The following is an 8680-nucleotide window of genomic DNA, read 5'->3' on the forward strand; positions in this document are numbered from 1 at the left end:
TTTCAAAAAGAGAGAGAAAGAATTAACTGTTTATTGCTTCTAGTGGTAACATCTAAGTCCTCCCATCCTTCCATTTTCAGTAACCTTGCTACCCTGATACCTGAGAGAAGGAATGTAACAGTTGGCATGGGTATGGCTTCAGATCAAGGGTGGGATTTAGCCAATTTGGGCTGGTTCGGGTGAATCGGACACTAATTTTACATCTGGTTTGCCGAACCAGTAGTTGCAAGGACTGGCTGGCCCCCCCCACCCCACCCGTTCCCTTCCAGGAGTCTTCACGCAGCCCATTTTGGATGCCAGGTAAGTGCAGCATCCACGTGGAGCCTGGGGAGGGCGAAAAACGGGCCTCACAGAAGTTCCGAAAGTCCAGAAACGGGCCCATTTCCAGCCTCCGAAGGGCCTCCAGAGCCTGGGGGAGGCTGTTTTTTTCCATTCTGGAGGCTCAAAGAAAGCCTCCAGAGCTTGGGGAGGGCAAAAAACGGGCCTCCCGGAAGTTCTGAAAGTCAGGGAACGGGCCCATTTCCAGCCTCCGAAGAGCCTCTGGAGCCTGGGGGAGGCTGTTTTTTTCCCTCCTGGAGGTTCAAAGAAAGCCTCCAGAGCTCAGGGAAGGTGAAAAACGGGCCTCCAGGGAGTTCTGAAAGTCCAGAAATGGGCCCATTTCCAGCCTCCGAAGGGCCTCCAAAGCCTGGGGGAGGCTGTTTTTTTCCATTCTGGAAGCTCAAAGAAAGCCTCCGGAGCTTCTGGAAGTTCCGGAAGTCTGGAAACAGGCCCATTTCTGGCCTCCGGAGGCTTGAGGAAAGCCTCTGGAGCTTGGTGCAGGAGGCTGAGTAAGTCACGCCCTCCCGGCAACCGGGCAGAGAACCGCTTGCTACAATTTTTGAATCCCACCCCAGCTTCAGATGTAATTGTTTCCTCCCGCCTCCCTTTCTTTTAATTCCTTCTGGAGAATGACAGAATCCGATGACACATACAGATGCTTGGGAATAAGAATACCGAACGGAGCCAATTAGCACTTTCTATCGATGTCAGGTTTTATCGTCTGTAAAATAAAAGAGACACCGTGTTAAAATGCACAGTGAAGACCAATCACACTTCCCCCTCCAGCAAATTTTCCCTGGTGTGTGTGTGTTTTGTGTGTGTGTGCGTACGCGCACGTACAATCCCTCTTTCATGCTTGTGTAAGTGACAAAGCACTAACGAAGGGGCCAGAAATGCGAACGGCCACTTCGTGACAATGGGTCCTCTAATATTGAAATCATCCTGTTGAGTAAAATGTACGAGAACCGGTTTGCAGTGAAGTGCACTTTGCATCCCGTGTCCCACTGTGAAAGAGATCCCTTCCCTGCCTTTCAAAATAATTGGGTTTTAAAAAGGCTGTCTGCTTGTACTGCAGAGCTTTGACCTTTGAAGAAGGGTGATGGAAGGAAGGTGTGAATCTTTGGTAGAACCTTGCTCCTAAAATGAATGCCAGTAAGCTTTAATAGCAACAGCACTTAGAGTTATATAATACAGGGATGGGCTCCCGGGGGTTCGGCAGGGTTCGGGCGATCCTCTAGCCAAGGATTGCTGGGGTTCAGCGAATCCTCAAATACCACCCCTGGCTGGCTACGCCCACCCTGCCCTCCCCTCCCAGGAGTCTCCAAGCGGCCCTTTCATCATTCCAGGTAAGTGCAGAGGCTGTGTGGAGGGTCTGAGAGGGCAAAAAATGAGCCTACCGGAGGTTCTGGAAGTCCGAAGACGGGCCTGTTTCTGGCCACTGGAGGGCCTCTGGACCCCGGGGGAAGCTGTTTTTGCCCTCCTGGAGACTCAAGAAAAGCCTCTGGAGCCTGGGGAGAGTGAAACATCCCCCCTTCCCCCCTGGTTCAGGTGGCAACTAGGCTACGCCCATCATGGCCATGCCCACCAGCAACGGGGCAGCGAAGCTGTTGCTAAAGGATCTGCTTTACAGCCCTCTCTAGGCGGTATACAGAGTCAGCTTATTGCCCCCCAACAATCTGGGCCTCATTTTACCAACCTCAGAAGAATGGAAGGCTGAGTCAACCTTGAGCCTGGTGAGATTCGAAACTCCTGGCTTTTTTATTATTATTATTATTATTTATTCGATTTTTATACCGCCCTTCTCCCGAAGGACTCAGGGCGGTGTACAGCCAAGGTAAAACAAACGATACAATAAAATACAGATTAAAAAACTTATTATATAGTTGGCCTAAAAACTTTAAAATATATAAAACTAAAAAAACCCTTAAAATTAATAATAGAAAATTTAAAACCAATAAAATTTAAGCCAGCCCCGCACAAATAAATAGATGTGTTTTCAATTCGCGGCGGAAGGCTGTGGGCAGAGTTGGCTTGCAATATGGCACTCCAACCACTATGCCGCCACACCAGCAGAAGTTGGAAGTGGAGAAGGAGGAGGAAGAAGAAGTGGAAGAGGAAGGGGAACAGAAGGGAAAGGAAGGGAAGGGAGGAACGGAGGGGAGAAGGCGGAAGAGGGAAAGAAGAGGATGAAGAAGGCAAAAGAGAAAAGGAAAGAAAAGGGAAGGAAGGAAGGAAGTGGAGAAGGAGGAAGGGGGAGAGAGAGGAAGTGGAAGAGGAAGGAGAAAGGGAAAAGAAAGGAAGGGAAAGGAAGACGGGAGAGGGAAGAGGAAAGGAAAGGAAAAAAGGAAGAAATAGCAATAGCACTTAGATTTGTATACCGCTTCACAGTGCTTTTACAGCCCTATCTAACCGGTTTACAGAGTCAGCCTCTTGCCCCCAACAATCTGGGTCCTCATTTTACCCACCTCGGAAGGATGGAAGGCTGAGTCAACCTTGAGCTGGTCAGGATCGAACTCCTGGCTGAGGGCAGAGTTAGCCTGCAATACTGCATTCTAACTACTGTGAAGGGAAGGAAGGAAGGAAGGAAGGAAGGAAGGAAGGAAGGAAGGAAGGAAGGAAGGAAGGAATAGGACTCATTTTACGGACCTCAGGAGGATGGAAGGCTGAGTCAAACCTTGAGCCTGGTGAGATTCGAACTGCCAAACTGCAGGCAGCCGGCAGTCAGCAGCAGCAGCCTGCAGTACTGCATTCTTACCACGGTGCTGCTGCAAAATGAGACTCCCTTGCTGTTGTTTATGACTAAATGATTTGCACTCTGCGTGCCGTTGTCGAATTAAAAACCCAATCAGGAGATGAAACTCGAAAGGACAATTTGGCCGGGAGAAATCCAGCTCTGAGCTGGAAAGGAAACATCTGCAGGGAACCCGCTTTGATCTTTCCTGTGAAAGAAGACGAGAAGCAAAGATGCTCTCAAATTGAGCTAATGATTCTAGAGATGATACCTGTGCCATTGTTTTGACAGCGATGACAAAAATGCTCTTCCTTTTGGGATGTTTTTTTTTTTAAATTTGCAGGAGGATCACCCTGTTCTGGTTTCTGGTGCTGGTATTCCATGCCACACTGTTACTGCATGTGGAATTCGCATTCATCTTGGAAGGGTTCATTGCATTGCATTCCATTGGGACCTTGGAAGTCATCTAGTCCAGCCCCCTGCTCAAGCAGGAGATCCTACACTATTCTGGATAAATAGTTTTCCAATCTCTTCTTTAAAATCCCCAGTGTTGTAGTACCCACAGCTTCCGGGCAATGTCAGGAAATTTCTGCTTAGTCCAGGTCCTTGCCCAACACCCACATGTCCATCACATGGTCCAATCAAAGCATCATCCCAACTGGAGATGCTTCCCAGTTCAGCTGTCCAGGTGCAGGGCAAGATGTTGAAGAACGGTTGCAGGAACTGGGTATGTCTAGTTTAATAAAAAGAAGGACTAGGGGAGACATGATAGCTGTGTTCCAATATCTCAGGGGTTGCCACAAAGAAGAGGGAGTCAAGCTATTCTCCAAAGCACCTGAGGGCAGGACAAGAAGCAATGGGTGGAAACTGAATAAAGAAAGAAGCAACTTAGAACTAAGGAGAAATTTCCTGACAGTTAGAACAATTAATAAGTGGAACGACTTGCCTTCAGAAGTTGTGAATGCTCCAACACTGGAAATTTTTAAGAAAATGTTTGATAACCATCTGACTGAGATGGTGTAGGGTTTCCTGCCTGGGCAGGGGGTTGGACTAGAAGGCCTCCAAGGTCCCTTCCAACTCTGTTGTTATGTTATGTTATGTTATGTCCTTGACTCTCTGAGAAAGGAATGTTATTATGACTACATATCACCCATGCTCCATACAATCCCCCCTCCCAGTTTCCCGCAGTAGTAAATGTAGCAGACCTGAAGATCCAACGAAAAAGATGGCTTCTAGGCATGACATCACGGTTGTGTTTTACCTCGGGGGGGATGGGCGTGGCCAGGGTGGACGTGGCCAGCTTGATGTCACTCATGTCAGGGGTGCCTGTGGTAGCCCAAGTGCTCTGCCAGCAAAAACGAGCTCCTGAGCTCCGTTTCCAGCTGCGACGGCCTCCTGCAACCCTCTGCCAGCAAAAATGGAGCTCGGGAGGACCACGTGCAGCCCTCCCAAACTCCATTTTCACCGGCAGAAGCAGCGCGGACCAGTCCTTTGCTGTTTCCAGGATGGCCTCACGGACCAGATCTAAGCACCCAGAGGATTGGATCCGGCCCACGGACCTTGAGTTTGATACCCCTGATCTAGATAATAATTTGGTTTGGTTCTACAACCCAACAAGACAGACACAGACTTCAGAGGATTGTTAGAACTGCAGAAAAAACAATGGCTACCAACCTGCCTTCTATTGAGGACCTGTATACTGCATGAGTCAAAAAGAGGGCTGTGAAAATATTTACAGATCCCTCACATCCTGGACATAAACTGCTTCAATTCCTACCCTCAAAACGACGCTATAGAGCACAGCACACCAGAACAACTAGACACAAGAACAGCTTTTTCCCAAACGCCGTCACTCTGCTAAACAAATAATTCCCTCAACACTATTTACTAAGTCTGCACAACTATTAATCTTCTCATCGTTCCCATCACTCATCTCCTTCCACTTATGACTGTATGACTGTAACTTTGTTGCTTGTATCCTTACGATTTATACTGATATTGTTTCCTGATTGCTTATTTGTACCCTGTGACTATCATTAAGTGTTGTACCTTATGATTCTTGATGAACGTATCTTTTCTTTTATGTACACTGAGAGTGTATGCACCAAAGACAAATTCCTTGTGTGTCCAATCACACTTGGCCAATAAAAAATCCTATTCTATTCTATTCTAATTAGTATCTAGGCAGCAGATCTAATTGGATCTACTGCTAATTTTTCGGATGCTAGGATGTCCGCAGAAGTAGCCCCATTCCCTTGCTGCCTTTTCTCCATCTAGCATGTGCAATTTAGAAAGATGGAGAAAGATTGGAGAAAGCGGTGATGCTGGTCACATTAAAGATAAACGAGAAAACAAGCTGTATCTGTTACTGCAACCCTTGTGCTGATGACGCTAATACAAATGATTATATCTGACTTTATTTTAAAACATCAACACCCAAGCCATAATCTTCTCCTCTAGGTTGCCTTGGCTATAATCTTCTGTTGTGGGCTACAGAAATGATTTTGAACTCCAGACTTAATGGGATTAATGCTTGGTTGGAGGCGTGTCTTTAGATAATAATGTGCTTTATTTCACTTATTTTAAAAATGCGGAAAGATAGCCCGGGTGCATTGCGAGGTTGGATTTTCTCCAGAATGAGCCCTAGATTTCTATTCGCATTTTTTTCTTGATAGTGTAAACTGCTATTAGGAGACTAGAGAATAAAACATATGAGGAAGGGTTGCAGGAACTGGGCATGGCTAGTCTGGTGAAGAGAAGGACCAGAGGAGACATGATAGCAGTCTTCCAATATTTGAAGGGCTGCCACAGAGAGGAAGGGAGGTCAAGCTATTTTCCAAGACACCTAAAGGCCAGACAAGGAATAATGGATGGAAACTGACCAAGGAGAGATTCAACCTGGAAATAAGGAGAAATTTTCTGACAGTGAGAACAATCAACCCATGGAACAGAAGTTGCCTTCAGACGTTGTGGGAGCTTCCTCACTGGAGGTGTAGGGTCTCCTGCTTTGGTGGGGGGTTGGACTAGATGACCTACAAGGTCCCTTCCAACTCTGTTAATCTACTTTTTTCCCCTATGTTCTTTAATAATTTGAATAGTGGTTTTTTTTTAGCAAGGGTTTTTCGTTTCTTTGACTGGGAAATGCTGAAGAACACGTGAATTAATGTCAAACCTTCTTTATTCTTTTAGGTACCTGTAGCTCCATGATAGAATACACTTTGATGTTCATCTTTCTTGTCAAGGTTAGTATAGACAGTGGTGGGATTCAGCCAGTTCGCACCTATTCGGGAGAACCGGTTGTTAACTTTCTAAGCAGTTCAGAGAACCAGTTGTTGGAAGAAATCTTATTTTGTTTTGTTTTTTCCACTTTACAGGGCTAATCCTGCAAGGAAGTCAGGAAGGAAACATTCTGGTGGTGTTTCTAGCCTAACCTTTATTGCCCTGCTTACAGAAACTGCCTCTCTGGTTAAGCCTTAGTACATTGTAACAGCTAAGGCAACGCACCCATCGACGTGAGTGATGTTGAGTTGGCCATGCCCGCATGGTCACATGACCACCAAGCCACGCCTACCCAGCTGGTCATTAGGGCAGAGAACCGGTTGTTAAATTGTTTGAATCCCACCACTCATCCATCCATTATTCCTTGTCTGGCCTTTAGGTGTCTTGGAAAATAGCTTGACCCCCTCCCCTCTGTGGCAGCTCTTCAAATATTGGAACACTGCTATCATGTCTCCTCTGGTCCTTCTCTTCACCAGACTAGCCATGCCCAGTTCCTGCAACCCTTCCTCATATGTTTTATTCTCTAGTCTCCTAATAGCAGTTTACACTATCAAGAAAAAATTGCGAATAGAAATCTAGGGCTCACTGAGTATAGATCAGTGTTGGCTAAACTTTTCCGGAGCGAGTGCCCAAAGTGTGCCCGAACCCCCAAAATCGAATGCAACACATTTTCCCTCCAACCATCTGGGTCCTCATTTTACCCACCTTGGAAAGACGGAAGGCTGAGTCAACCTTGAGCCTAGTGAGAATCGAACTGCCGAACTGCAGGCAACCGGCAGTCAGCAGGAATCGCCTACAGTACCGCACTCTAACCACTGTACCTCTGCAGCTCCTAGACCATCAGGTGCTGGAATTTAGAACTGAGGTTCTCCTGACCAAATATTATGATTTTTTCCTCTATCTTCTAGGTATAATGCCGATTAACCTTTAGTGCATATTTGAACATTGCAGCAAGGTGCTGTTCCCCGGTCTGGTTGTAAGTAGAGGACTACCACTCAAGATCATTATGTTTTTTTGGAATATTTTTCAAAATGCAGTAACGTCCAGTTTTAACCCTCTGCCCCCAGCTCTATAACCCTGGAGCCTTGTGTTCTGTTTCCCTTCCCCCAATACTCCCAGCAAAGAGTCCGTCAGAGGCCTTCCTTTTTTTTTCCCTTTTATTTACATAGATACATGTCCTGGCCACGTCTACCCACGGGCCTGCCAAGTTTCTGGAGATAACGAGGAAATTATAGATAAGGCCAGAATTACTCACGAATATATTCTTTCCTCCATTGAAATAGTTAGCTCGCGCCAATTCATTAGCTCGCGCCAACTCATTACTTTGTCCAAGACAAAAAACCAGGAAGTCCCGCCTCCTATTTATAGTCTCTGCAGATGTCACTGCATGACAATTATGACTTGGCTTTGTCCCAACTCTTCCGCTGCTGCGCACGGCGATTACGTCTACGTGACCTTGCATCGCTCCAAAACTGTTCTTGGGGCGTTGCCAAATCAGAAGGAGGCTCCATGGAATCAGGCTGTGCGGCCCTCCCATCCCTTTGAGTGGGTGCCAGGGAGGAAAGGGCTCAAGAGAAGCAGGGCTGGCCAGGTCTTCCCCCTCACTTTCTGAATCATCCGAGTCCAGGAGTCCGGGTCCAGGAACCTGGGTCACAACACTATCCCTCACCGCAGGGCCCTTCCCCCGGGGCTGACGATCGGGATGCGGTCGAGCTGGGTTCTGCTCATGGAAGGCCTGCACCAGGTCAGGGGCATGAACGTCGGAGGCATCTACCCAGGAGAAATCAGTCCCGTATCCCTTCCACGCGATCAAATATTGGAAACGACCCTTCAGCCAGCGGGAGTCTCAGACGCTGTGGACTTCAGATTCCTCCGATCCGTCCTCGGCGACAGTGACGGGTGCTGTTGGGCACCGAAGGGGACTCGTGTGGCCTCAGGAACCAGAAGGGACCGGTGAAAACGGGTGGATCCGCATGGATCGTGGCAGGGTCAGTCGGTAGGCTACCGGGTTGATGACTGCCTCGACAGGAACGGGCCGATGAATCGGTGGTCCAACTTCTTTACCGGGCGGTCGGACGGGAGGTGTTTGGTGGAGAGCCACACCGGTCTCCAACTGCCAGCGGGGCGTTGCCCGCCGGGAGCGGTCGGCGGACCGCTTGTAATCCTCCTTGCCCGATTCAGCTGCTGACGTACCAACTGTTGGACCGCATGCAATTCCGTCAGGAAGGTCTGCGTTTCGGGAACAGGAGAGTCCGGTGGTGCCAGAGGGAAGAGCTGCGGATGGTACCCCACATTGGCAAAGAACGGGGTCATCTGAGTAGAGGTGTGCTGAGAGTTGTTAAAAGCAAACTC

This window comes from Ahaetulla prasina, chromosome 9 (genome assembly GCF_028640845.1).
Source record: "Ahaetulla prasina isolate Xishuangbanna chromosome 9, ASM2864084v1, whole genome shotgun sequence".
Lineage (NCBI taxonomy): Eukaryota > Metazoa > Chordata > Lepidosauria > Squamata > Colubridae > Ahaetulla > Ahaetulla prasina.